This window comes from Oncorhynchus mykiss, chromosome 4 (genome assembly GCF_013265735.2).
Source record: "Oncorhynchus mykiss isolate Arlee chromosome 4, USDA_OmykA_1.1, whole genome shotgun sequence".
NCBI lineage: Eukaryota > Metazoa > Chordata > Actinopteri > Salmoniformes > Salmonidae > Oncorhynchus > Oncorhynchus mykiss.
The window spans coordinates 27,563,095-27,589,772 of record NC_048568.1 but is presented as its reverse complement, the minus strand read 5'-3'; the positions used below and the strand labels follow the sequence as shown (position 1 = coordinate 27,589,772).

Genomic DNA, 26,678 nt, shown 5'->3' with positions numbered 1-26,678 from the left:
AAAACTTTGTTAACCACAAATGATTGTTCTCACATATTAGTGTTATTTAATACTGTACACAATAGGAGTTTGTAGTTTTGGGTCGATTTTTCCTTTAAGGTTGAGTTTCTTTGGGCTATGTGTCCAGAGGTTAGCAGATAACCTCTGGCTATTCCCTCACTTCATTAGAGTAAAGCTCCATAAGGATACACACTGTACTAAACATCCTGAGAATAGATTAACACACAGCAACAAAAATACTCTTTGCATCAAATAATCCCCCCCCCCCCCAAAAAAAAAAAAAAACAACACATTTGTCAAAACCAAATACAACAATGTAGTTTTTTTCAATTAAAATATGTTTGTTAGTAATCAAATATAACAGCTGGCATTGAATCACACAGTATATTTTATGATTAAATGCCAACAGTTATATTTGATTATTATTCTTTCAACACTTAATTTACTTTTCCAGTTTGGTTAAACCTAAATGAATAGCATAAATACAAAAATAATATACTGAATATTCAAAACATTTTTTCATGTTAGTTGATTTTTCACTTTGGATTTATCCTATCCAAATGTATTTATTTGGGTTACAAGCAATTAAATACATTTCCTGTTAATCAAGATATTGGGGCGGCAGGGTAGCCTAGTGGTTAGAGTGTTGGACTAGTAACCGGAAGGATGCAAGTTTAAACCCCTGAGCTGACAAGGTACAAATCTGTCGTTCTGCCCCTGAACAGGCAGTTAACCCACTGTTCCTAGGCCGTCATTGAAAATAAGAATGTGTTCTTAACCGATTTGCCTAGTTAAATAAAGGTAAAATAAATAAAAAATATTAAGTTGGCTCCATAAGATGAAATATTGACTCCAAACATTTACTTTACATAAGACTTTCAAATGAACTGGTTACAATATTGTAACCAAATGGTGACGATCTCATCAATAGAGCTTTCCAGACTCATTTTTGAGTACTCATTTTTTTGAGTACTCATTTTTGTACTTATGCTGATACAGTGCATTTGTAAAGTATTCAGACCACTTTTTCCACCTTTTGTTACGTTACAGCTTTATTGTAAAATGTATTAAATTGTTTAAATTGTCTACACACAATACCCCATAATGACAAAGAAAAATCTGTTTTTTAGAAATGTTTGCAAATTTATTACAAATAAAAAACAGAAATAACACAGGTTATCCCATCTCCACAGAGGAACTCTAGAGCTCTGTCAGAGTGACTATCAGGTTCTTGGTCACCTCCCTGACCAAGGCCCTTCTCCCCAATTGCTCATTTTGGCCGGGCGGCCAGCTCTATGAAGTGTCTTGGTGGTTCCAAACTTCTTCCAGTCTCATAGTAAAGGGTCTGAATACTTGTGTAAATAAGGCATTTCTGTTTTTATTTTTTTAATACATTTGCAAAAAAAAAAAAAAAAAAACTCTTATATGTCATTATGGGGTATTTTAGATAGATTGATGAGGATTAATCCATTTTAGAATAAGGCTGTACCGTAAGAAAATTTGGAAAAAGGGAAGGGGTCTGAATACTTTTCGATAATAAAAAATTCAGTGCTGGCAGTAAACATATAATCATAAAATAAAACAAAAAACAAAACACATAACCTGGAATGACATTCACTATCACGGGTGGCCAAAAATAACAAACTGAAATCCAAGTCCCCAATAGGCCACTCCTCCAACTCTTCTGTTAGGCTGCAGTCACAAAATTGCAAACACCACTATACAAAGCAAATGTGCATGAGGTGTTAAAAGGAATTTAAAAGCTTTCGTTCAAAAAAAAAAATCACGTTGATCTGACAAATTCGTTATTTGACTTCAAGCAAATTTTATAGAATACGTTGAACAAACCAAAGCATAATTTTGGATCATGCCAATCAGAAAAAGCACTTCAGATGAACAACAGTGCCATCCCACTTTTTACAATGTTCATCAGAAGCACTGATGATGAATTGGTTTTGACAAGATGCCAGTGGCTAGCTCGGCTGCCATCCGGCCCACCATGGCTGCGTTTGGAAACAACCCCCTACCACAGAATTAGAATCGGAAACCTATTTCTGAGCCAACAGTTTGGAACTGTAATCAGCACATTAGATAGTGAGATAGATGTGATGGTGAATAGAATTAATAAATTAATGAATAAACAAATGAATAATGTGATGGCTGATCTATCTAAAGATGTAGAACATGTGCCTGTGAAGATCTCATGTTATGTAGCCTAATTGGCAGAGCAACTGTTAGGCTGGTTTTAGACAGTCAGCCCAATTCTGATATTTTTTTCACTAACTGGTCTTTGTGTATGTATACAGGCATGAAACAGTTACGTGCACATAAACCCTTCTGTTTGAAGGGTAGGGTCCATTGGTAGCTGTCATTCAACTTGTTTTTATATGGTGAATGTACACGTCTGTGTGTGTGCGCATGAGAAGCTTTTTATGTGGGTGTGCACGTGTGTGTGTGTACACCTCTGTGAGAATATGTTGTATAAAGTATGCCTTTTCAATATTTAATGTGTTCTGGCAAAGATCAGCCAGATCGGATGTATCTACCATTGATACACAACTGACAACTTTCAGGCGTGCTGCCATGATTTAATCACAACCTCACCTCATCTGCTGGTTAAACGCTGGGTTTTACAATAGAAGTAGAATCACTTATTATTGTAATTGTATGGGTGTTCATCCCTCCTGCTGTGTGTAGATGGTGACGATATGAAACCGGTATAAAACAGTACAGAGCCTTAAGAAGTAAATTTATTTCCAGTTTTTTTTTCTTATACAGTATTTTATCTGCAACAGGGGATTATCATTCATAAACCGTTCATGTCATGCAAATACATACTGTATGCACAAACGTTTCAAATGAATAGCCTTCTTCCTCGGTATGCGGGACACAGACAAATGGGTGTCCAGAACTGGGAATGTCAAACATTTCCTGGTGATTCTCCATGCGTCCCAACAGCCTTGACAGCCATATACTACAGTAGCCGATAGGGTTTAACATGTGTAACCGGGATCCCAGGACTCTCCAGGGAATACTTTTCCACTTTTTCCCAACATTTTTACAACAACACCTGGGAAGTAAAAAACAAGCCCTCCAATGTTGCACTAATGTAATTTCACAAAATACCCAGGTTTAACCTCTCTACTGTTAGAAAGCCGGATCAACTGAGAATACCTAAGAGTGAATTAAGCTATTTTGAAAACGCAATTAAGGTAATTAACTGGAATGATCTCTTGTCCTATACAGACGTGAAGGCTGATAGTCAAGTTTTTCTATCCACAATCCAGACTACAATCAATGGTTTCCTAAGGAAAATCAAATCCAAACCTGGCCAAAAGAGCACTCTTCCTTGGCTAAATGGAGAAATCTGGAAATTGATGAAAGAATGAGTTTATGCTCTAAAAATAGCCCTAAGATCCAAATTAGAGCATGACAGACGTAGGTTTACCATGTTGAGAAATAAGGTGATGAAAGAAATCAGACAGGCCAAGGCAAACTTTTTTATTAACATAATTGGTGAAGCAAAGGGAAATTCTAAATTGATCTGGGAGAATCTAAAAAAGTTAACAGGGAAAGACCATAGTAACACTGCAAAAAGACTAGAAATCATGGTGAACAACAATCTAACACAGGATGCAGTCAAAATAGCAATAGCCTTCAATCCCTACTTTATTGACTGTCAGGGTACTGACACAGAACCTCTCCACTGGTTTCTTGGGCTCAGTGCTAGTGAATGACGCTCAACCTGTCTTCATCATAAGGGAGGTTTCTGAGTCAGAGGTGAACAAGGTGATTAGATCACTAAAGAACTCTAAAGGCAAATATGTGTTTGGGCTGGACTCTACCTTTCTTAAAAACTACAAAGAGTCACTCATTGGCCCCATTACTAAGGTCACCAACACATCTATTGGTCTCGGGGTGTTTCCAAGGGTATGGAAGTCGGCCATAATAACGGCCATCTTTAAATCAGGCGACCCTGCTGACGTGAGTAACTACAGGCCCATTAGTATACTACCTGTGGTGTCAAAGGTTGTTGAAAAGTGTGTGGCAGAACAACTGATTGCCTACCTCAACAACAACCCCTTCACATTACACTCCATGCAGTTTGGCTTCAGAGCGAAACACTCCACAGAAACGGCCAACTGCTTTCTTCTGTAAAATGTGAAGTCCAAGATAGACAAAGGGGGCGTTGTTGGGGCTGTGTTTCTGGACCGAAGGAAGGCTTTTGATACTGTTAACCATGAGATTCTCATCACAAAATTGTCCAAGTTCAACTTTCCCCTGATGCCTTGAGATGGATGAAATCATACCTTGAAGGCAGAACTCAGTGTGTCAGAGTGAGCAATGAGCTGTCGCCCACTCTTAGCTATGACGTGGGCGTGCCCCAAGGGTCAATACTGGGGCCCCTCCTGTTCAGCCTGTACATTAATGATCTGCCTTCTGTCTGTACTGGGTCTGACGTTCAAATGTATGCAGATGATACAGTGATATATGTGCATGGAAAGAGCAAACAACAAGCTGCACAAGAACTCACTACTCTAATGGTCCAGGTTACAAAGTGGCTCAGTGACTCGTGTTTGCATCTCAATGTGAAAAAAACTGTTTGCATGTTCTTCACAAATAGGGATACAGATGCTACTGAACCAGATGTCTATGTATCAGGGGAGAAACTCCAGGTGGTATCTGATTTTAACTTCTTGTAACTAGGGGGCAGTATTTTCATTTTTGGAAAAATAACGTTCCCAAAGTAAACGGGCTATTTTGTCAGGACAAGATGCTAGAATATGCATATAATTGACAGCTTAGGATAGAAAACACTCTAAAGTTTCCAAAACTGTAAAAATATTGTCTGTGAGTATAACAGAACCACTATAACAGAACCAGATTCCTTTTTCTACGTATTCCCCAAGGTGTCTACAGCATTTTGATGTAATTTCACGCCTTTATGTTGAAGAATGAGCGTAAGCGACTACATTGCGTAAGTGGTCACCTGATGGCTCTCAGAGTGATTCTTGCGTAAAATACAGAGGTAGCCATTTTTCCTCTCGGTCCTACTGAAAAGACAATTGTCCCGGTGGATATATTATCGAATATATATTTGAAAAACACCTTGAGGATTGATTATAAACAGCGTTTGCCATGTTTCTGTCGCTCCCGAACCCGGGATGGGTAGTTACAACATTAAGTACCTTGGCATCATACTTGATTCCAACCTCTCTTTTAAAAAGCATGTGAAAAATGTAATTCAAATAACCAAATTCAACCTAGCTAATTTCCGATTTATACAAAATTGTTTGACTACAGAGGTAGCAAAACTGTACTTCAAATCTATGATACTCCCCCGCTTAACATACTGCTTGACTAGTTGGGCCCAAGCTTGCTGTACAACATTAAGACCTATTCAGTCTGTCTACAAACAGGCTCTCAAAGTGCTTGATAGGAAGCCCAATAGCCATCATCACTGTTACATTCTCAGAAAGCATGAGCTCCTGAGTTGGGAAAATCTTGTGCAATACACCGATGCATGTCTTGTATTCAAGATCCTAAATGGCCTTGCTCCCCCTCCACTCAGTATTTTTGTTAAACAGAAAACCCAAACATATGGCAGCAGATCCACAAGATCTGCCAAGAGAGGTGACTGTATAGTTCCCTTAGAAAAGCACCTTTAGTAAATCCGTTTTCTCTGTGAGAGCTTCCCATGTCTGGAATACACTGCCATCAGACACACATAACTGCAACACATATCACACTTTCACAAAATGCTTGAAGACATGGCTAAAGGTCAATCAAATTTGTGAACATGGTCCCTAGCTGTGTGTTGCCGCTTTCCATGTCTGTTGTCTGTAATCTGTGAGGTGTGGAAACACTTTGTTGCTTTTATGAATTTTGTCTTGCTGCTTTTTGTCCTATGTTGCTCTGTCTGTATGCTATGTCTTGCTTGTCCTATGTTGCTATTGTCTATATTGTAATTGTTTTTAACAACTTGCGGGGGACTGCGGTTGAAAATTAGCCGGCTGGCTAAAACAGGCACTTTTACTGAAACGTTGATTCATGTGCACTGTCCCTGTAAAAATCAAATAAACTCAAACTCAAACACAACATGCACAGCAGCAGATTAGCAGAAAATTAAATAGCACATTATCCGAACAGGTTGTCACATGGAAGCCTTTAGCCAAGCGTATTTACGTGTACTTCACACAAAGTCACCATAAATTCAAAGCACATGCTGAATTGACACTGACCGACTGCACATACGACCCGAATGAAGTTAATAAATCCTACAGGAAACCCCTACAGCACATATGTCAGAGTCAAGGCCCGCGGGCCACATCCGGCCCGCAAGAAGGTTTTTTACGGCCCCTGGGATGATCTTGATTTATTATTAGAACCGGCCCGCAGCAAGCCGGCAGCCCGCAGATCTTTTACACGCACCAATACTACATTTCCCACAATGCAAAGGTGACGCACCGAGCAGTAGGCTGCTTCATTTCAATATTTATTGGCACAGCAGTCGTCAGCATCACAGTAAAATTAACTTTCAGATACCCATCAAAAATGGCAAAACGGAAGGTGGATACTGAGAACCGGGGGTTTCAAACAAGGTGGGAGTCGGAGTATATGTTCACGAAGGTAGCTGGAAAACCTGTGTGTCTTCTGTGTGGAGAAAGTGTGGCGGTACTGAAAGAGTATAATCTGAGACGACATTATGAAACGAAACACGCGGACAAAAACAAGAATATGGACATGGAACAAAGGCTACAAAAGGCAGAGGAATTAAAACGAGGCCTCAAATCTCGACAGGCTCTGTTCAAAAAAGCCAAATCACAAGGCCAGGCTGCTGTCAAGGCCAGTTTTATTTTGGCAGAAGAGATCGCTAAATCAGCCCGGCCATTTACGGAGGGGGATTTCATCAAAAACTGCATGATTAAAGTTTGTGACGAAGTTTGCCCAGAAAAAAGGCAACTCTTTTTAAATGTGAGTCTGAGCAGAAACACCATTGCCGAGAGAGTAGACCAGTTGTCCATCAATCTAAAAGAGCAGCTTGTGAAAAAGGGAAAAGATTTTATTGCATATTCCTTGGCTGTGGATGAGAGCACCGACATTTCTGACATTGCCCAGTTGTCAATTTTCATCCGCGGAGTGGACTCCAACCTAAGCGTGACAGAGGAGTTTTTGGCTTTACGTCCTATGCATGGCACAACTACGGGGCATGATTTGTATGAAGAGGTGTCAAGATGTGTAAATGAGATGGAGCTGCCTTGGGAAAAACTCGTGGGTTTGACAACCGACGGAGCACCTGCGATGTGTGGACACAGGAGCGGACTGGTGGCGAAGATACGGGAAAAGATGCAAGAGGAAAACGCGACAGGTGAGCTGACAGCTTATCATTGTATCATACACCAGGAAGCGTTGTGCGGTAAAGCCTTGAAAATGGAGCATGTAATGAGCATCATCACGCGCACAGTTAACTTTATCAGAGCCAAAGGTTTGAATCACCGCCAGTTCAAGGCATTTCTGACGGAGTTAGAAACGGAGCATGGTGATTTGCCTTATCACACAGAGGTGCGATGGCTAAGCCAGGGAAAGGTGCTTCAAAGATGTTTCGAGCTTCGTGAGGAGATTTGTCTGTTCTTGGACAGCAAAGGGAAAGACACAACACAACTCCGAGACGAAATGTTTCTGTGTGAAATGGCTTTTCTGTGTGACATTACGAGTCATCTGAATGCAATAAACTTGCAGCTGCAGGGTCGGGATCGTGTCATCTCTGATATGTACAGTACAGTGAAGGCATTTAAAACCAAACTGACTCTGTGGGAGACGCAGATGCGGAAAGAAAATTTGAGCCACTTTCCCAGCTGCCAGACCATGAAAGAGAAGCTCTCTACCAGTGCGTTCCCGAGCACACAGTTGGCTGATAAAATAGGTATGCTTGCCGCTGACTTTCGACGCCGATTTGCTGACTTTGAAGCACAAAAAAGCAGGTTGGAACTGCTCGGTAACCCATTTGCTGTTGACGTGGAAAGCTCACCACCAAACCTCCAAATGGAGTTGATTGACCTCCAATGCAATGATGCACTGAGGGCAAAATATGCGGCAGTGGGTGCTGCGGAGTTCGCCCGTTTCCTCCCCGGCACAATGCCCCAGCTGCGCATCCAGGCTGCTCAAACGTTGTCTATGTTTGGCAGCACATACCTGTGTGAACAACTGTTTTCTTTGATGAACCTGAACAAAACATCACACAGAAGTCGACTTACTGCTGAACACCTCCACTCAATTCTGAGGATTTCTTCAGCTCAGAGCCTTACCCCGAACATTGATGAACTTGTGGAAAAGATGGGACACCACCAAGTATCACCCTCAACCTCAAACAAGTGAACATTACTGTGCAATCACATATTTAGAGTTTTTACTCAGTTCAAGTTTAAAAGTTAAAATTTAATATTTGTTTTCACTGCATGTTACTTCTCCTTAAACAAAGTGTTGTTTTTGATTAATAGATTTTTGCACTTTATTTTTTTGTATTTCAATCCAATTATATTTTTAAAATATTTCAGTTGAGTGGATGATAGAAAATTGCTATTATTGTTTTTTCTTTGAAGTAAATTTAGCCCACTTTTGCTAAAATAGAAAATATAGTCTACTGATGGTGCCTTGAATACCGGTTTCTTTCATTTAATGTTCATGTTATGGGGATATTTATATAAAGGAAATTTGTCTTTTGTGTCTGTTGAAAATTAAAGATTACTGACAGAGCCATAAGAAAATATTGCTTTATTTATCTGATCATATTGTAATATATTTGTTAGGTTTTCAGTAGGTTCAATTAGGTTCACTAGACTATATGCGTCATTTAAAATTTTTTCAATGAACATTCGAACAGTCCGGCCCTCGTCTTGTAGCTGATTTTTTTATTTGGCCCTCCGTCCATTTGACTTTGACACCCCTGCCCTACAGTATACTGTAGCCTATAAAATACAGTTAATAAAGCCTACAGGAAACCCCTACAGTATACTGTAGCCTATAAAATACAGTTAATAAAGCCTACAGGAAACCCCTACAGTATACTGTAGCCTATAAAATACAGTTAATAAAGCCTACAGGAAACCCCTACAGTATACTGTAGCCTATAAAATACAGTTAATAAAGCCTACAGGAAACCCCTACAGTATACTGTAGCCTATAAAATAAAGTTAATAAAGCCTACAGGAAACCCCTACAGTATACTGTAGCCTATAAAATACAGTTAATAAAGCCTACAGGAAACCCCTACAGTATACTGTAGCCTATAAAATACAGTTAATAAAGCCTACAGGAAACCCCTACAGTATACTGTAGCCTATAAAATACAGTTAATAAAGCCTACAGGAAACCCCTACAGTATACTGTAGCCTATAAAATACAGTTAATAAAGCCTACAGGAAACCCCTACAGTATACTGTAGCCTATAAAATACAGTTAATAAAGCCTACAGGAAACCCCTACAGTATACTGTAGCCTATAAAATACAGTTAATAAAGCCTACAGGAAACCCCTACAGTATACTGTAGCCTATAAAATACAGTTAATAAAGCCTACAGGAAACCCCTACAGTATACTGTAGCCTATAAAATACAGTTAATAAAGCCTACAGGAAACCCCTACAGTATACTGTAGCCTATAAAATACAGTTAATAAAGCCTACAGGAAACCCCTACAGTATACTGTAGCCTATAAAATACAGTTAATAAAGCCTACAGGAAACCCCTACAGTATACTGTAGCCTATAAAATACAGTTAATAAAGGCTACAGGAAATCCCTACAGTATACTGTAGCCTATAAAATACAGTTAATAAAGCCTACAGGAAACCCCTACAGTATACTGTAGCCTATAAAATACAGTTAATAAAGCCTACAGGAAACCCCTACAGTATACTGTAGCCTATAAAATACAGTTAATAAAGCCTACAGGAAACCCCTACAGTATACTGTAGCCTATAAAATACAGTTAATAAAGCCTACAGGAAATCCCTACAGTATACTGTAGCCTATAAAATACAGTTAATAAAGCCTACAGGAAACTCCTACAGTATACTGTAGCCTATAAAATACAGTTAATAAAGCCTACAGGAAACCCCTACAGTATACTGTAACCTATAAAATACAGTTAATAAAGCCTACAGGAAACCCCTACAGTATACTGTAGCCTATAACATACAGTTAATAAAGCCTACAGGAAACCCCTACAGTATACTGTAGCCTATAAAATAAAGTTTGCATTTTTGAGCTGTCAAGGAGTCTCTTCAGACAGTCACAAATTTGATAGGCATCTCTGTCACAGACATAAAATCTGTGTTAACAGAGCCATGTCCTAGAGCCTATTTTCCTAACCAGTCCCAATCCCATTGAAACACAAAATCCTGACTGCTGTATCGCATAAAAACTCCTAATTGTCTTCTGTAATCTATAGATTTCAATGCATTATCAAAGCCAGGGGTGCAACTTTCACTGGAGACAGGGGGGACGGGACATGACCCCCCCCCCCCCACACACACACACATTCTGAAATTACATTTTTGTCCCGTTTCAACAGAAGTACATTTGATGATATACCATTGTACTATTAGCTAGCAGAGCTAGCCAACAATTGTGTAATGTTAGCTAGTTAACTAGCTGAATATTGAATATTGGTCAATCACACTAGACCTGAATCAAATGATGAAACCAGCGGCCAAATGATTGAAGACCGATATTCTGATGTTTTTTCAGCGCAATGTGAGTTTTTATTAGTCCGTATAGCAATGCAATGTTAATGATCTGCCAGCTTCCCTAGCTATTTCCCTAATTTTCACACTGACACGGTATAAACAGCTCCACAGGCTTCACTGCCATGGTGCAAAGTCAGTACTCAACACTATGCTCATCATGTCTTAGCAGGATCAGATGGTGACAGGGGTCCATGCAGGGTAAGACAGACAGGGAAGTCCAGTCTACAGAGCTCAGGTGAATTTTGCAGTATATTATAACAATCAGTGAATGGATGTAAAATTCCATCTTGAGATGATGGGTAGGCTACAATCTGGTATCTGGAAATAATGGTAATGTCAATTGTCGAACCATTGATCCTATTCATGGTTAATATCAGGTATACCAATGTCCTTCTTTGTCATGCCTCATCTGAGCAGGATCAGATGTTGACAGGGGTCTCATCAGGGTCAGGCAGCCAGGGAAGACCAGTCTGTGACGGAGCTGAGGTGAATTTCCTTTGTGCTGCGAACACTGGACAAGCAAGAAGCTTAAAATATTTAAACTATTTTAAGGCAGTCTGACTAACCTCTAAAGTTGATTTTCTGTCACGTATACTCCATCTCTGTTGCTCGAGGTCATCAGGCTGCTCATTATTACTGTCATGCCCTGACTTTAGAGATCCTTATTATTCTCTATGTTTGGTTAGGTCAGGGTGTGACTCGGGTGGGAAAATCTACGTTCTCTATTTCTTTGTGTTTTTGGCTGAGTATGGTTCCCAATCAGAGGCAGCTGTCTATCATTGTCTCTGATTGGGGATCATATATAGGTTGTCATTTTCCTTTTGGGTTTTGTGGGATCTTGTTTTCTGTATAGTTTATTTTGCCTTAAAGAACTGTGCGCTTTCGTTTTTGTCGTTGTTATTTTGCTTTTGGTGTCATCAATAAAAAGAACGATGTACGCTTCCCACGCTGCACCTTGGTCCGGTCATTCCACAAACGAGAGCCGTAACAATTACGCACACCTGTCACCATCTTTACGGGCATCAGCGCCTCATCAGACTCACCTGGACTCAATCACCTGCCTGATTACCTTCCCTACACGTCACTCCCTTTTGTTCTTTCCCGAGGTGTTACTGTTTCTGTGCCAGTGTTCATGTCTGTATGCTCCCCGTGTTTCTTGTTTTGTTCTATGTTCATTTATTTATTTAATACACTCCCTAAACTTGCTTCCCGACTCCCAGCGTACGTGTTACATTTCCAAACTGTATCAAGGGTTGATAGAGGCTTTCCCGATGACACAAAACATGTGAAACAAAGATGTGAGGAAGATCTGTGAGACGCTATTGATGATGATGAATGGATACAGAAATGTTAGAATGCCCAGTCATGTTCATATCATCTCAGACATAAATTACTGCCGTTTAAAACCATCCATAGAATGTACTACATGCCAGTGAAACTGAATATCATGCACACAGAAATGTAATTATTCTGATGGATGTGTAAAACACAAAAGGGGACATGCAGTGCATTCAGAAAGTATTTAGACCCCTTGACTTTTTGTTACATTACAGCCTTATTCTAAAATGAATTAAATAAATACAAATTCACATCAATCTACACACAATACCCCATAATGGCAAAGCGAAAACAGAAATACTTTATTTACATACATTTCCAAAACATTTCTGCAGCATTGAAGGTCCCAAATAATTCAGTGGCCTCCATAAATCTTAAATGGAAGAAGTTTGGAACCACCTGGAGCTGGCTGCCCGGTCAAACTGAGCAATCGGAGGAGAAAGGCCTTGATCAGGAACCCGATGGTAAAGAACCCGATGGTCACTCTGACAGAGTTCCTCTGTGGAGTTGGGAGAACATTCCAGGAGGACAACCATCTCTACAGAACTTCACCAATCAGGCCTTTATGGTAGTGGCCACATGGGAGCCAATCCTTAGTAAAATGCACATGACAGCCCGCTTGGAGTTTACCAAAAACCACCCAAAGGACTCAGACCATGAGAAACAAGTTTCTCTGGTCTGATGAAACCAACATTGAACTCTGGCCTGAATGCCAGGCGTGGCGTCTGGAGGAAACCTTGCATCATCCCTACGTTGAAGCGTGGTGGCAGCATCATGTGTTGGGGATGTTTTTCAGCGGCTGGGACTGGAAGACTAGTCAGGTGTGAGGGAAAGATGAAAGGAGCAAAGTACAGAGAGATCCTTGAAGAAAACCTGCTCCAGAGCACTTAGGACCTCAGACTGGGGCAAAAGTTCACCTTCCAACAGGACAATGACCCTAAGCACAGCCGAGACAACGCAGGAGTGACTTTGGGACAAGTCTCTGAATGTCCTTGAGTGGCCCAGCCCAGACTTGAACCTGATCGAACATCTCTGGAGAGACCTGAAAATATCTGTGCAGCGACACAAATAGCTGTGCAGAGCTTGACAGGATCTGATGAGAAGAATGTGGGAAACTTCCCAAATACAGGAGTGCCAAGCTTGTAGTGTCATATCCAAAAATATGTGTGGTGGAAATTCTAACCAAAAGAAGAGAGATTGTCGATTTATTCAAACAGCAAATTTTTTATAAGATTTGCAAAACATTTGGAATTCAACAATCACTCAAAATGGTTCAGAGTTGAAAGTCCAACGAACAGAGTTGGCTCTCTCCAATAAACAGAAAGTACATCCTCTTATCTATGTAACAGTTAGCAGATGTGCAGAAACAGGGCCGGGGAACAGAGTTGTAAAAAGTAATTTAACTAATCTGTGCAGATCAAGATAGCTGATATCGCCACCGTTCTCAGTTCCTCCCTGCAATTCCCACATAGCTAAATTGCTCCAGTAAACACTTGAGGTAATAAGCTGAGGTCGCATTCAAACAAAAATCTGTATGCTCAGAATTATGACTAAGTCACACAAGACAAGTTTGTATCAGTAAAAGAATACTAGCATATACCAATGGACAATTCTTTAAGTTTGAACAGCATTTTTTAAGTAAAACAGCATAGTATGTCTAATTAAACAGCATAGTATGTAATTCATTAATTTCCTCCACAGACTTGAGGCTGTAATCGCTGCCGAAGGTGCTTCAACAAAGTACTGAGTAAAGGGTCGGAAGACTTATGTAAATGTGATATTTCAGTTTGAAATGTTTTATATACTGTATTTTGCTAAAATATCTAAAAACCTATTTTTGCTTTGTCATTATATATTAGTGTGTAGATTGATGAGGGGGAAAAAACGATGTAATCCATTTTAGAATAAGGCTGTAACGTATCAAATGTGGAAAAGTCAAGGGATCTGAATACTTTCAGAATGCACTGTAATTTGCATATGTTATGGTCTTGTGAAGGCTGGATGAATTCTGTCAAAGAGTATGTTATTTTATTTCAACACGTCTACAGATTCTCCCATCTCCCTGTTTTTGTCATGCCTGCTTCCGCTCCCCCTCTGTGGTGCTCGAGGGCGCCAGGCGGCCCATCATTACGCACACCTGTCACCATCATTACATGCATCTGGGCAATAGTGGACTCACCTGGATTCCATTACTTTGTTGATTTCCCGTCTATATCTGTCTGCTCCTCAGTTTGTTCCCGTGTCAGCATTATTGTTGTTATGTTTTTCATGTCCAGACGCTGTCCTGTCTTGTTTCATGTATGATTATTAATTAAATGTTCACTCCCTGTACTTGCTTATCTTCTCCAAGTGTCTGTCCTTACAGTTTTTGTTTGTATGGAAACGTTGATACTGGAGACTTATCAGAATAAACTGTGTAACCTAGCATTTATACCGGCTAAGAAATACATTGCCATTAATTTGAAGGCTGGTTAAACTCCCACAATGGATGGAAGAAATGTCAAGTTATGTATCACCTGATTTATTACAAGATTAAGGGTATACTGTAACTTTCATAAGGTCTGGATGCCTTACATAGAATACAGCACGACAAAAGGAGTCTGTATTGAAACACGCCCATGTCATGGGAGATACATATTTAGGCAATCCCTAGCTGCTGGGCTGCTCAGTCCTTGCCCTGGGGGTCTGCCATCCTGTGGGTTGTCACTCTGGCCTTAGCCTAACACACCCAAAACCAAAAATGAATGTTTCACTAAGATCTTAAAGCTAAGTGGGGTGTATTGGGTTGGGGCGCTGCTGGGCCATGGACCCTTAGGGATAGGACGATGTGACCCAGCTGTATTGTGTGCAAGTAAAAAGAGCTCTACAGTACTATTAGGCCTATGATATAAATTACAGTTGAAGTCAGAAGTCTACATACACTTAGGTTGGAGTCATTAAAACTCGTTTTTCAACCACGCCACAAATTTCTTGTTAATTTTGGCAAGTTGGTTAGGACATCTACTTTATGCATCACACAAGTAATTTTTCAAACAATTGTTTACAGACAGATTATTTCACCTTATTACAATTCCAGCGGGTCAGAAGTTTACATCCACTAAATTGACTGTGCCTTCCAGAAAATTATGTCATGGCTTAAGAAGCTACTGATAGGCTAATCGACATCATTTGAGTCAATTGGGGGTGTACCTGTGGATGTATTTCAAGGCCTACCTTCAAACTCAGTGCCTCTTTGCTTGACATCATGGGAAAATCAAAAGAAATCAACCAAGACCTCAGAAAAAAAGTATAGACCTCCAAAACTGCCATAGAAAAGCCAGACTACGGTTTGCAACTGCACATGGGGGCAAAGATCGTACTTTTGGGTCCTATGGTCTGATGAAACAAAAATGGAACCGTTTGGCCATAATGACCCTCGTTATGTTTAGAGGAAAAAGGCGGAAGAAAAATCATGTGTATATATTGAAGCAACATCTCAAGTCATCAGTCAGGAAGTTAAAGCTTGGTCGCAAATGGACAATGACCCCAAGCATACTTCCAAAGTTGTGGCAAAATGGCTTAAAGACAACAAAGTCAAGGTATTGGAGTGGCCATCACAAAGCTCTGACCTCAATCCTATAGAAAATGTGTGGGCAGAACTGAAAAAGCATGTGTGAGCAAGGAGGCCTACAAACCCGACTCAGTTACACCAGCTCTGTCAGGAGGAATGGGCCAAAATTCACCCAACTTATTGTGGGAATCTCGTACAAGGCTACCCGAAACGTTTGACCCAAGTTAAACAATTTAAAGGCAATGATACCAAACACTAATTAAGTGTATGTAAACTTCTGACCCACTGGGAATGTGATGAAAGAAATAAAAGCTGAAATAAATAATTCTCTCTACTATTATTCTGACATTTCACATTCTTAAAATAAATTGGTGATCCTAACTGACCTAAGACAGGGAATTTTTACTAGGATTAAATGTAAGGAATTGTGAAAAATAAAGTTTAAATGTCTTTGGCTAATGTCTTTGGTTTGTAATCTTCCGACTTCAAATGTATGTGTCATTTCAATTCTACTCCGATCTGCCGGCAACAAAATCTCTTCCATGGCTCATTTTACATACTAAGTCTTGCATGGTTAATTTGTTTTCGGTATTTTGCATTGAAAACGGCTAATATTGCGTTGATTCTGTCACAATTCCCACAGTAATTGGAAATGTTGATAGTGTTAATTAAGGGGGAAGGAGAAAAATTCTGGAAAGTTGAGTGAAGTTCTGCACAGGCTGATCTTTCTTCTGCAAGGTAGTCCCGAGTGAACATCGATTAAGGGGTGTAAAAAAGTATATATATATATGTGTTTCCTCTGACACATTGATGTGGCTGGCTTCCGTGTTAAGCGGGCGGGCATCACTTACTGACACAATTTATGACAAAAATAAATAACACAATACACTGCGCTAGGCAGTAGCAGGCACTGCAAGAAGCCCCTGGAGTGACGCAGTGCTTGCTGTGATTGGTTGAGATTTCACAACGCAGTATACTGCTCACGTCCCTTGACCTCTCCCCCATCCCTACAGCAACGGTTAGATGTCAATGTCATCACTCAGCAAAATGCCTGTCACTCAGTCAGAGTCTGGATATTCAGAACTTAAGCAGGTTGAGGCAGCAGTGAATGAGGTGGGGAGGGCAGAAGACAGAAAGTCAAAGTGCAGGAGCAGTAGAGTTAGCCACAGGTGTAACGAACGTTATGATGAATGTCGGACCAAGGCGCAGCGTGCGTAGAGTTCCATATGTTAATTCAATCTAACTCACAAAAACAATAAAGAGTAACGAAACGTGAAGCAAATGCAGTGCTCACAGGCACTACACAAAAACAAGATCCCACAACAAACAGGTGGGAAAAAGCTGCCGAAATATGATCCCCAATCAGAGACAACGATTGACAGCTGCCTCTGATTGGGAACCATACCAAGCCAACCTAGAAATAAAGAAACTAGAATGCCCACCCTAGTCACAACCCGACCTAACCAAAATAGAGAATAAAGGATCTCTAAGGTGGTAGCTACTGCTTAGCTAGCTGAAACCAAAGAGATGAGAGAATATTTTTCTGACTAAGGCATATATCTTCTGACAGTGACACAGGGCTCCCCTGTGGACTGAAGGATAACTTTACTACAACGTTATATTTAATCCTGTTTAAAATGAGCAAATTTTAGGTGGTAGAACAGCCTGGTCTCAGACTAGAACATAGTAAATGTCAATCTGGGACATTAAAATTAGTAACATATATTAAGTTTGGTATGGTTACTTAAGTCAAAAACGAAAGTAGGGTAGTTTGTCACTGTGGATGGGCATATAAAACAAATGGTTGCGAATTAGCAAATTTGAGCTAATTAGCAACTTTTCAAATACTTCCTACTTACTAGCTACTTAGCAACTACTTAGCATGTTAGCTAACCCTTCCCATAACCCTAAACTTAACCCTTTAACCTAACTCCTAAACTTAGCCCTAACCCCTAGCCTATCTAACATTAGCCAGCTAGCTAACGTTAGCCACCTAGCCATGAAGATAGAATTCGTAACATATCATACGTTTTGCAAATTCGTAACATATTGTACATTTTGCTAATTCGAAACATATAATCTGAATTTATATTGTTAACATTTTTGGCCGCCTCTCCTTCCAGTTCTCTGCTGCCAATGACTGGAACGAACTACAAAAATCTCTGAAACTGGAAACACTTATCTCCCTCACTAGCTTTAAGCGCCAGCTTGTAGAGCAGCTCACAGATTACTGCACATAGCCCATCTATAATTTAGCCCAAACAACTACCTCTCCCCCTACTGTATTTATTTAGCTCCTTTGCACCCCATTATTTATATCTCTACCTTGCACATTCTTCCACTGCAAATCTACCATTCCAGTGTTTAACTTGCTATATTGTATTTACTTCGCCACCATGGCCTTTTTTTTTGCCTTCACCTCTTATCTCATCGCATTTGCTCACATCGTATATAGACTTATTTTTCTGCTGTATTATTGACTGTTTGTTTTACTCCATGTGTAAGTCTGTGTTGTTGTATGTGTCGAACTGCTTTGCTTTATCTTGGCCAGGTCGCAATTGTAAATGAGAACTTGTTCTCAACTTGCCTACCTGGTTAAATAAAGGTGAAATAAAATAGGAAATGGGTGATGGACATCCACAAATTAATATATACCATACGAAATGTAGCATATCATACTGAATGGGGTGTCTTGGATTTACATACAGAATCATTTGAAATGCTCTGATACCAGGTTGGGTAGAACTAACAAAATTAAACGTCTTATAACCTATTCCATTCTACAGGTAAACATGCCCGGCTCATGTCTGTTACTTCCATATAGGCTATGTAACTATGTGTAAAAATAAAACATTCAAAAATAATAATAAAAAACTGGCCATTATTAAATTGGTGAAATTATTTTATTGAGCTTTTTATTCCCTTATGTACTTACTTTTTCTATTGTTGTTTTTGTCAATACAACCAAAACCAAAGACCTGATCATTGACTTCAGAAGACACCAACCTACAGTACCAACCCAGCGCTGCAGATTAACGGACAGATAACTGAGAGAGTGGAGGACTACAAATACAGTGCCTTGCGAAAGTATTCGGCCCCCTTGAACTTTGCGACCTTTTGCCACATTTCAGGCTTCAAACATAAAGATATAAAACTGTATTTTTTTGTGAAGAATCAACAACAAGTGGGACACAATCATGAAGTGGAACGACATTTATTGGATATTTCAAACTTTTTTAACAAATCAAAAACTGAAAAATTGGGCGTGCAAAATTATTCAGCCCCTTTACTTTCAGTGCAGCAAACTCTCTCCAGAAGTTCAGTGAGGATCTCTGAATGATCCAATGTTGACCTAAATGACTAATGATGATAAATACAATCCACCTGTGTGTAATCAAGTCTCCGTATAAATGCACCTGCACTGTGATAGTCTCAGAGGTCCGTTAAAAGCGCAGAGAGCATCATGAAGAACAAGGAACACACCAGGCAGGTCCGAGATACTGTTGTGAAGAAGTTTAAAGCCGGATTTGGATACAAAAAGATTTCCCAAGCTTTAAACATCCCAAGGAGCACTGTGCAAGCGATAATATTGAAATGGAAGGAGTATCAGACCACTGCAAATCTACCAAGACCTGGCCGTCCCTCTAAACTTTCAGCTCATACAAGGAGAAGACTGATCAGAGATGCAGCCAAGAGGCCCATGATCACTCTGGATGAACTGCAGAGATCTACAGCTGAGGTGGGAGACTCTGTCCATAGGACAACAATCAGTCGTATATTGCACAAATCTGGCCTTTATGGAAGAGTGGCAAGAAGAAAGCCATTTCTTAAAGATATCCATAAAAAGTGTCGCTTAAAGTTTGCCACAAGACACCTGGGAGACACACCAAACATGTGGAAGAAGGTGCTCTGGTCAGATGAAACCAAAATTGAACTTTTTGGCAACAATGCAAAACATTATGTTTGGCGTAAAAGCAACACAGCTGAACACACCATCCCCACTGTCAAACATGGTGGTGGCAGCGCCAGCTGTGCCATCAGAGTCCCTGGGTTCGCGCCTAGGCTCTGTCGTAACCGGCCGCGACCGGGAGGTCCATGGGAAGACGCACAATTAGCCTAGCGTTGCCCGGGTTAGGGAGGGCTTGGTCGGTAGGGGTATCCTTGTCTCATCGCGCACCAGCGACTCCTGTGGCGGGCTGGGCGCAGTGTGCGCTAACCAAGGTGGCCAGGTGCACAGTGTTTCCTCCGGCGCATTGGTGCGGCTGGCTTCCGGGTTGGATGCGTGCTGTGTTAAGAAGCAGTGCGGCTTGGTTGGGTTGTGTATCGGAGGAGGCATGACTTTCAACCTTCGTCTCTCCCGAGCCCATACGGGAGTTGTAGCGATGAGACAAGATAGTAGCTACTACAACAATTGGATACCACGAAATTGGGGAGAAAAAGGGGTAAAATTCAAAAAAATAAAAAAATTTAAATAAACATGGTGGTGGCAGCATCATGGTTTGGGCCTGCTTTTCTTCAGCAGGGACAGGGAAGATGGTTAAAATTGATGGGAAGCTGGATGGAGCCAAATACAGGACCATTCTGGAAGAAAACCTGATGGAGTCTGCAAAAGACCTGAGACTGGGACGGAGATTTGTCTTCCAACAAGTCAATGATCCAAAACATAAAGCAAAATCTACAATGGAATGGTTCAAAAATAAACATATCCAGGTGTTAGAATGGCCAAGTCAAAGTCCAGACCTGAATCCAATCGAGAATCTGTGGAAAGAACTGAAAACTGCTGTTCACAAATGCTCTCCATCCAACCTCACTGAGCTCGAGCTGTTTTGCAAGGAGGAATGGGAAAAAATGTCAGTCTCTCGATGTGCAAAACTGATAGAGACATACCCCAAGCGACTTACAGCTGTAATCGCAGCAAAAGGTGGCGCTACAAAGTATTAACTTAAGGGGGCTGAATAATTTTGCACGCCCAATTTTTCAGTTTTTGATATTGTTAAAAAAGTCTGAAATATCCAATAAATGTCGTTCCACTTCATGATTGTGTCCCACTTGTTGTTGATTCTTCACAAAAAAATACAGTTTTATATCTTTATGTTTGAAGCCTGAAATGTGGCAAAAGGTCGCAAAGTTCAAGGGGGCCGAATAATTTTGCAAGGTACTATACCTAGGAACCATCATCAACAACAAGCTCTCCTTCAAAAGAATCACTGAACACATTCACTCAAAATGTCAACAAAGTCTGTTCTTTCTATGGAAATTGAAGAAGTTTCATGCACACCAATCAATCTTCCAAGCATTTTATATGAGTTATAGAACCCATCTTAAAACCTGTTGACGCCAGGGGATCCTGGCGTCAACAGAAAATGTCAGCAGAAAATGTAGGTAGCGCCGCAAGAGAACGTAAATAGACATCATAAACTTTGACTAAATATACATGTTCTACATATAGTTAGAAAGATACACTGCTTCTTTATGCAATCGCTTTGTTACATTTATTTTTAACGTTACAGAAATCGCACACTATTCAATATTCTGAGACGGCGCTCAGATATAAGCTACATTTCTCCGTAATGTTGGAGTCAACAGAAACACAGATTTCAGCATTAATATTCCCTTACCTTCGACGGTCTTCGTTCAGAATGTTCTGGAAAGGTTCATACTTACCCAATACATCGTTTGGTTTCAAGTCTTGCGTCTTTGTATTAGCTACTGCTAATAACATCAGCTGAAATGCACCCAAAATGTCCTCTGGTCCGGAAAAGTTGCGCATCAAAACTTCAAAATTACATATTATATGTCGACTAAACAGGTCAAACTAAGTACAAAACCAAGCTTTAGGATGTTATAGACATACAAAACAATTTTCAATTCAACCGGTCATTGTTTGTCCTTCTACTGAGTACTGGAACAAAGGAATGGCTGTGACCAATTCGCGCCCTAACGCAGAGGTTTTTTCTCGCGGCACTTACTCAAATCACTCCCATAGGGCCAATTCTCGCAGGATTTGAACGATTAAACGCTCTACAGAATGAGGACATCTAGTGGAAGACATAGAAAGTGTCCCCAGATCCATAAGTGGTTGGGAAGGGTGGGGGCGATGACGTCAAAGTTGCTCCAACTTTCATGACCACAAAACTAGTTTGGAAGAATGCCTGCCCTGTGAGTTCTGCTATACTTACAGACATAATTCCAACGGTTTTAGAAGTTTTAGAGTGTTTTCTATCCAATAATTATTATTATATGCATATATTAGCATTTTTTTACAATTTTTTTTTCAGTTTACTAGGGGTACCCAATTCCTCCAAAGGGCGCATAAGTCAGCCATATCCTCAACAGGTTTTAACCTTTAATATCATAGGGTGTTTTGGTCCTCTAGGGAACACAAGTCAGAACCCAATGAACAGGGTAATAAGAATCAGTGGGAAGGCCATCGGAGCAAGCCAGGAACCCCTCAATGACATTTACAAAAAATGAGTGCGGAAGAAGAGGGAACAGATAGCATTTGACATAACACACACACTGAATGACCAGTATAGCCCCCTACCCTCCAGGCACAGGTATAGAACTCTCCCATTCAAATCTAAGAACGTAGCTTCTAGTTTTGTGCCAACATCCATCAAATTCCTTAACTCTTTTAAGTTTTAATTTGTATATACCCTGGGATTGCATAGAATGCTTCTAATCATTTCTACTGTAGCCTACATATTTTTGTGTTCTGTTATGTGTTTTGTATGTACCATTCGTCAACACACATGAATTTCCTTCCCAGAAAAAAAAACGTTTTTTGAAATCATTATCGAGAGGTTAAAACTTCTTATGGCTGCAATCCCGTTAACGGGATCGATATAACAGCCAGTGAAAGTGCAGGGCGCCAAATTCGAAACAACAGAAATCTCATAATTAAAATTCCTCAAGCAGACATGTATTTTATACAGTTTTAAAGGTAATCTTGTTGTTAATCCCACCACAGTGTCCGATTTCAAATAGGCTTTACAGCGAAAGCACCACAAACTATTATGTTAGGTCACCATCAACTCACAGAATAATTCAGCCATTTTTCCAGCCAAAGAGAGGACTCACAAAAAGCACAAATAGAGAAAATTAATTACTAACCTTTGATGATCTTCATCAGATGACACTCATAGGACTTCATGTTACACAATACATGTATGTTTTGTTCGATAAAGTTCATATTTATATAAAAAAAATCTGAGTTTATAATGGCGCGTTACGTTCACTAGTTCCAAAAACATCCAGTGATTTTGCATAGCCACATCAATTCAACAGAAATACTCATCATAAATGTAGATGAAAATACAAGTTACACACATGGAATTATCCTTAATGCAACCGCTGTGTCAGATTTCAAAAATAAAATATGAAAAAAGCAAACCATGCAATAATCTGAGACGGCGCCAGAAAATAAGAAAAAAATATCCGCCATGTTGGAGTCAACAGAAATCAGAAATAACATTATGAATATTCGCTTACCTTTGGTGATCTTCATCAGAATGCAGTCCCAGGAATCCTAGTCCCACAATAAATGCTTGATTTGTTCGATAATGTCCATTAATTGTGTCCAAGTAGCTACTTTTTTTAGGGATTAGGTATACAAATCCAAACACTCGTGCAGGTCCGGCATAAACTTTAAAAAGTTATATTACAGGTCGAAGAAACATGTCAAACTAAGTACAGAATCAATCTTTAGTTTGTTGTTATCACAAATCTTCAATAACGTTCCAACCGGAGAATTCCTTTGTCTGTAGAGAAGCCATGGAACGCAGGTCGCGCGTGACACCTGGCTCATTCAGCTCCCATTCAGCCCCACATCACAGTAGAAGCCTCATTCAAGTTTCTAAAGACGGTTGAAATCTAGTGGAAGCCATAGGACGTGCAACTTTATCCATATCCAACTGTGAATTCAATAGTGGCTTGGTTGAATATCGTCCAACCTCAGATTTCTCACTTCCTGTTTGGATTTCTTCTCAGGTTTTTGCCTGCCATATGAGTTCTGTTATACTCACAGACATCATTAAAACAGTTTTAGAAACTTCAGAGTGTTTTCTATCCAATACTAATAATAATATGCATATATTAGCAACTCAATACTGCCCCTGCAGCCATAAGAAGTTTTAACCTGCAAGTAAGCATTTCATTGCACTGCACACTCCAGGTACAGTGCCTTCAAAAGGAATTCAGACCCCTTGACTTTATCCACATTTTGTAAAAAAAAAAAAAAAAGTAAAATAATATTAAAATTGATTCAATTGTTGTTTTCCCCTCATTAATCTACACACAATAACCCATAATGATGAAGAAAAAATGGTTTTTAGACATATTTGCTAATTGATTCAACAACAACAAAAAAAAAATATGACATTATATACATAAGTATTCAGACCCTTTATTCAATACTTTGTTGAAGCACTTTTGGCAGTGATTACAGCAACGATTCTTCTTGGGTATGACGCTACAAGCTTGGCACACCTGTATTTGGACATTTTCTCCCATTCTTCTCTGCAGAGCTTCTCAAGCGCTGTCAGGTTGGATGGGAGCGTCGCTGCACAGCTATTGTCAGGTCTCTTCAGAGATGTTTGATTGGGTTCAAGTCCAGGCTCTGGCTGGGCCACTCAAGGACATTCAGAGACTTGTCCCGAAGCCACTCCAGCGTTGTCTTGGCTGTATCCTTAGGGTTGTTGTCCTCTTGTAAGGTGAACTTTCGCCCCAGTCTGAGGTCCTGAGTGCTCTGGAGCAGGTTTTCATCAACGATCTCTCTGTACTTTGCTATGTTCATCGTTGCCTTGATCCTGATTAATCTCCCAGTCCCTGCCTCTGAAAAACATACCCACAGCATGATGCTGCCACCACCATGCTTCACCATAGAGATGGTGGCAGGTTTCCTCCAGACATGACACTTGGCATTCAGGCTAAAGAGTTCAATCTTGGTTTCATCAGACCAGAGAATCTTGATTCTCATGGTCTGAGAGTCTTTAGGTGCCTTTTGGCAAACTCCAAGTGGGCTGTCATGTGCCTTTTACTGAGGAATGGCTTCCGTCTTGCTACTCTACCATCAAGGCGGCAGGGGAGTCTAGTGGTTAGAGCGTTGGACTAGTACCCGGAAGGTTGCAAGTTCAAATCCCCGAGCTGACTAGGTACAAATCTGTCGTTCTGCCCCTGAACAGGCAGTTAACCCACTGTTCCTAGGCCGTCATTGAAAATAAGAATTTTCTGACTTGCTGACTTGCCTCGTTAAATAAAGGTGAAAAAAAAGGCCTGAATGGTGGAGTGCTGCAGAGATAGTTGTCCTTCTGGGAGGTTCCCCCATCTCCCCAGATGAACTCTAGAGCTCAGGTTGGATGGGAGCGTCGCTGCACAGCTATTGTCAGGTCTCTTCAGAGATGTTTGATTGGGTTCACTCAAGGACATTCAGAGACTTGTCCCGAAGCCACTCCTGCGTTGTCTTGGCTGTGTGCTTAGGGTCGTTGTCCTGTCTGAGGTCCTGAGTGCTCTGGAGTGGGTTTTCTGGAGTCTGTTCTTTGCTCCGTTCATCTTTACCTCGATCTCTGTCGCTGAAAAACATTCCCACATCATGATGCTCCCACCACCACGTTTGGGTTCAGTAGGGAGTAGCCAGGTTTCCTCCAGACGTGACGCTTGGCAAACAAGACCAGAGAATCTTGTTTGAGAATCTCTCATGGTCTGAGAGTCTTTAGGTGCCTTTTGGCAAACTCCAAGCGGGCAGGCCTTTTTACTGAGGTGTACCCATGAGTTTAACAGTTTCCGTCTGGCAACAGTTTCCGTCTGGCAACTCTACCATAAAGGCCTGATTGGTGGACTGCTGCAGAGATGGTTGTCCTTCTGGAAGGCTGTCCCATCTCCACAGAGGAACTCCAGAGCTCTGTCAGAGTGACCATTGGGTTCGTGGTCACCTCCCTGACCAAGGCCCTTCAGTTTGACCGGGTGGTCAGCTCTAGGAAGAGTCTTGGTGGTTCCAAACTTATTCCATTTAAGAATTATGGAGGCCACTGTGTTCTAGGGGACCTTCATTGCTGCAGAACTGTTTTGGTATACTTCCCCAGATCTGTGCTTCAACACAATCCTGTCTCTGAGCTCTACGGACAATTTATTTGACCTCTTATCTTGGTTTTTGCTCTGACATGCACTGTCAACTGTGGGACCTTATATAGACAGCTGTGTGCCTTTCCAAATCATGTCTAATTAATTGAATTTACCACAGGTGGACTCCAATCAAGTTGTAGAAACATCTCAAGGATGATCAATGGAAACAGGATGCACCTGAGCTCAGTTCCGAGTCTCATAACAAAGGGGCTGAACACTTATGTAAATAAGATGTTTTTGTTTATTATACATTTGCAAATTCGTCAAATTTACAGCTTGTTGCTTTGTGGCCATAGACAAATAATCCATAGAAGGGTGTTGTAATCTCTAACCCTGGAAATTTGACTGTTAAACTCATGGGTACACTAGCAATGGATGCCTGTCCTGACTTGAATGGGAACTGCCATCGATGGATTATATTTCTATGGTTGGTTGCAGCTGTCAGTTTTTCAAAATGCAGTACGTACAGTTTGGAAAGCAAGTGCCTACTGCTGAAAGAGAAGACTAATCTGTCTGTAGAACCAATATAAACAATTTGGTATGTTTTTTTTAAAACTGTTTTCACTTTGTCATTATGAGGTATGTGGAAAAAGTCAAGGGGTCTGAATACTTTCCGAAAGCACTGTATATCATGTGTATATGACAAATAAAAAACTTGACCTTAAACATAGAAAGTAAGGGGGAGGGAAGCCAGGAAGAGGGGGGAAACATGACTTTGTGGTTAAAGTGTAGGTGAACAAAACATTGAAAATACATAGGCCCTTAAAACGTCTTATGGCTGGGGGCAGTATTGAGTAGCTTGGATGAATAAGGTGCCCAGAGTAAACTGCCTGCTACTCAGGCCCAGAAGCTAAGATATGTATATTGTTAGTAGATTTGGATAGAAAACACTATGAAGTTTCTAAAACTGTTTGAATGATGTCTG

At 40.4% G+C, this 26,678-nt stretch overlaps 1 protein-coding gene across 1 annotated transcript in view; it reads right to left on the bottom strand.

The window, feature by feature from the left end:
* Positions 1–26,678, bottom strand: part of LOC118964415 (opsin-5-like) — a 64,303-nt gene that overhangs the window by 11,792 nt on the left and 25,833 nt on the right. The window lies entirely within an intron of this gene.